Below are 4,848 nucleotides of genomic sequence, written 5' to 3'. Positions count from 1 at the left end.
TATATCAATCCTAAACATATCACTTGACTTGGCGTGGTTTTAAGTTTATTAGTTTATTATAAAGTTTTGTCTCACTTCATGCTTGTATGAACACTTTATAATCACTTTAAACAAACTTACGGATTTCCTTTTATTAGACTTTATTTAGTGCTTAAAAGGGATTGCCTTTATATAGTTATAAAACATATATCTCATTAAAACAAATGATATAAAGAACAATTCATTTACAATAAGTTTGTATCCCGCAACAATTGACTATAAGACACTAAACCCCAACATATTCCCACTTGGAATAAAGCCAATTGTTTCTAAAACTTATCCCAGTAGAAGTTAAATGACGATCATGTACTTTCTGGGTTAAAGGCTTTGTCAACGGATCTGCAACGTTGTCCTCTGTAGGTACTCTTTCTATTCTCACATCTCCTCTAGCCACAATCTCTCTAATGATGTGGTATCGCTTTAGGTAGTGCTTGGATGCATTATGAGACCGTGGTTCCTTTGCTTGCGCAATGGCTCCATTGTTATCACAGTACAGAGTAATGGGATTGACAATGTTAGGCACCACTCCTAGTTCTGTAATGAACTTTCTAATCCAAACTGCTTCCTTTGCTGCTTCCGTAGCAGCGATGTACTCTGACTCGGTCGTAGAGAAAGCTATGCTTCCCTGCTTGGAACTTTTCCAACTGACCGCGCCCCATTTAGGATAAACAGGTATCCTGATTGGGATTTAAAATCATTCTCATCTGTGAGATGACTAGCGTCTGAAAATCCTTGTATTTTCAGATCTCCTTTTCCGTACACTAGGAACATATCTTTAGTCCTTCTCAAGTACTTAAGAATGTTCTTGACGGCAATCCAATGCTCGTCTCCCGGATTCCCTTGGTAACGACTAGTTACAGATAACGCGAACGCTACGTCAGGTCTAGTGCATAGCATAGCATACATAATCGAACCGATTGCGCTGGCGTACGGGACTACAGCCATGCATCGTTTGTCATCATCAGTTTTAGGACATTGATGATTGTTTAACTTTACTCCATGTACCATGGGTAAGTTACCTTGTTTCGATTCAAGCATGCTAAACCGATTTAGCACCTTTTCAATGTATGTAGCCTGTGAAAGACCAAGCAGTCTACGCGATCTATCTCTGTAGATCTTTATACCAAGTATATAGGCTGCTTCACCAAGGTCTTTCATTGAGAAGTTACCAGATAACCATATTTTCACCGATTGTAATAGAGCAATGTCATTTCCCATTAACAGTATATCGTCCACATATAGTATGAGAAATGCTATAGAGCTCCCACTTGCTTTCTTGTAAATGCAAGCTTCTTCGCAATTTTGTTCGAAACCAAATTGTTTTATAGTTTCGTCAAAATGCTTGTTCCAGCTTCTAGATGCTTTCTTGAGTCCATAAATGGATCTCTGAAGTTTGCAAACTTTATTTGCATCCTTTGATATGAAACCTTCAGGCTGCATCATGTATACATCCTCAAGCAGATTTCCATTTAGGAAAGCTGTTTTCACATCCATTTGCCAAATCTCATAATCAAAATGAGCGGAAATTGCAAGCATGATTCTGATTGATTTGGACATAGCAACAGGAGAGAAGGTTTCGTCATAATCAACACCTTGTTTCTGACGATATCCCTTCGCTACTAACCTAGCCTTATAGGTGCTAACCTTTCCATCCATGTCAGTCTTCTTTTTGAAGATCCACCTGCACCCAATGGGTTTTATCCCTTCGGGTGGATCAACCAAAGTCCAAACTTGGTTAGTATACATGGAATCCATTTCAGAATCCATGGCCTCAAGCCATGCTTTAGAATCTGGACTAGTAAGAGCCTCTTCGTAGTTTTCGGGTTCGTCGTCTAACACGGGAACCTCGTCATCATCTCCCACTAGAAAACCATATCTAACTGGGAGTTCACGAACTCTTCGTGATCTACGAATAGGTGCCACTAGAGTCTCATCTAATGGGACTTCTTCGGGTACCTCAACCGCTTCTGTTGTTTCAGTCGTTGTTTCTTCCTCTTGAACTTCGTCGAGTTCAATCACGCTTCCCTTTTGTGTTTCTTCAAGAAACTCTTTCTCTAAGAAGGTTGCGTGTTTGGATACTATTACTTTCTGATCATCTGGATGATAGAAGTAATACCCTATGGTTTCCCTGGGATATCCAATGAAGAAACATTTATCAGATTTAGAATCTAATTTGTCGGACGCAATGCGTTTGACATATGCTGAACAACCCCATACTCTCATGAATGAGAACACGGGTTTCTTACCAACGAACAATTCATATGGTGTGGAAACAGCGGATTTAGTTGGCACTCGGTTCAGGGTGAAGAGGGCAGTTTCTAAGGCATAGCCCCAGAACGTCTTTGGAAGTAAGGCCATGCTCATCATGGATCGTACCATATCTAATAGGGTACGGTTTCTCCTCTCGGATACACCATTGTGGTGTGGTGTATAGGGAGGTGTCCATTGTGAGCATATCCCACATTCAGTTAGATAATTCAGAAAATCATCAGAAAGATATTCGCCACCTCGATCAGATCGAAGTGTTTTTATTTTCTTTCCTAATTGATTTTCCACTTCATTCTTGAAGCATTTGAACTTGTCAAAGGCTTCTGATTTGTGCCTCATCAAGTAGATATAACCATAGCGAGTATGATCATCTATGAAGCTAATGAAGTATCTGAATCCTCATCTTGCTTGGACTGACATAGGACCACATACATCTGAATGAATGAGTCCTAGAGTGTCTGATACACGCTCACCTTTATTGCTAAAGGGTGTCTTTGTCATTTTACCTTTTAAACATGATTCGCATGTTTCCAATGATTCAGAATCGATTGGATCTATAAGCCCATCTGAATGTAGCTTTAGCATGCGTCTCTTGTTTATATGACAATGCCACAAGTAAGTTGAATTATCTAGCTTATGTCTTTTGGTATCAATTGCGAAAACAGAAATCAACACATAAATCCCATTTTGTGATATTCCTGAGAAATAGAAAATCGAATCTCTATAAAAATTGCAATGTTTGTTCTTTATAGAACATACCATATGTTGGAGTACCGGCTTTTCCCTTCTGGAGGGTAGCTCGGTACAAAGAACAATTTCTCTTCCAATGCCCCACGTCACCACAATAGTGGCACTTTATTTTGGGCTTCTTCACTTCCTTTCCCTTAACTTTAGTGGGCATGGCTTTCTCACCTTTCTTGGGATGTTTAGGATTGGGAGAATTCCCTTTCCTCTTCTTTGATCCCTCAATGACAAGAGCCGGTATAGCCTTGTCTTTCTGAATATTGGGCTCAACTGACTTGAGCATATTTGCAAGCTCTTCAAGAGAGGTTTGCAAGTCATTCATCTGATAGTTCATGATGAACTATGAATAACTCTTTGGGAGGGATTGAAGAATTAAGTCTACACTTAGTTCGTTATCCATCGCGAATCCAATACTAGAAAGTTTGGTAATGTAGCCAATCATCTTGACACAATGTGTCATTATAGATGTGCCCTCTTGCATCTTGCAACGATATAGCAACTTGGATATCTCGTAGCGTTCGCACCTGGTCTGTTTCCCAAACAGTTCCTTTAGGTGCACGATGATGGAACATACATAGTTGCCTTTTTAATTCCGATGTCATCGATGCAAGTATGATGCATCCGGCATGATCGTCATCAGCCTTATGCTTTTGGTAAGCATCGATTTCCTCGATGGGAGCATCATCCTCAGGGATAGGGGGTATCGATGTATCAAATACATACCCTATTTTATCGAACTTCAAAACAATTTTGAGGTTGCGATACCAGTCGGTGAAGTTTGAACTATTCAACTTGTTATCGGTAAATGTATTTTGCAGATTGGTGTTAGTCATGATTTTAAGAGTGTTTTAATTTAAAACTTGAGATGTGAGAAAGAGTAAACGTATGTCATTCATTTTCTTTAAAGTATATCAATCTAAAATTATAGGCCTTTTAGTTTATTTCAGATTGCTCCCACTATTTTGCCAAATTAATAACCCTCCATATTAATTCGAAGAATTTCACAAATCCTTTAGTGAGCTAGGATCCTAACTCCTGAGATTTTGCCTTGAGTTTGCTCAACAAGCTAGTCCCATTTGTTAGGTAGATTCATGTAATCAATCACATCTTGAATGTGACTCCTAGGTTATTGGGTTACTAACCACATTAGTAACTAATATGTTACTCATATTAATCCCAACCATATTGCCCATTAGTTTATGACAACATGAGTTTGCTCATCCAATTATCATAATCTAATTTAAGTATTACCCCATATTCATGAAAGAATAACTTTCAATAATTCAGGTGTTACCATAAGACCCCGAGCTTGAGTTTGCTCAACAACCCAAAGGCCCCCAGTACTGCCGGCTGAATTATAATATTAGGGAGGGGCAACCGATTTTAATAACTTGCTTATTTACTTAACTTTTTAACGAGGGATTTTATTTAAGTCTCATAATCTAACTTAGTCTTGATTTGCTTTAGCATACATCAGACATACATACATTCACATACATTGGCGTTATGGATATATCATCTAAATTATTCCGTCGAGCCAGAGACGGAATAAAAGGCCAGACCTAAGGAAATACTAACTATTACATATTTCTCTTTAGGTCATCCGTCTTCTCCATGGCGCCTTGAAATTATATATTAATTTCTATACTACTATAAGAAAACTTCAATTGAATTGAAGGGAATCAGATGAGAGGAGAAATTACAATAGATAGTAGAAAGGCAGGACGCGCAAGCCCTATTTCAAAAGTACCAAAAGACTAAAAGAGGGTCCAAATATGTCCATAACTCCAAACATGC

This window comes from Euphorbia lathyris, chromosome 4 (assembly GCF_963576675.1).
Source record: "Euphorbia lathyris chromosome 4, ddEupLath1.1, whole genome shotgun sequence".
Classification (NCBI taxonomy): Eukaryota; Viridiplantae; Streptophyta; class Magnoliopsida; order Malpighiales; family Euphorbiaceae; genus Euphorbia; species Euphorbia lathyris.
This window is presented reverse-complemented; position numbering follows the sequence as displayed.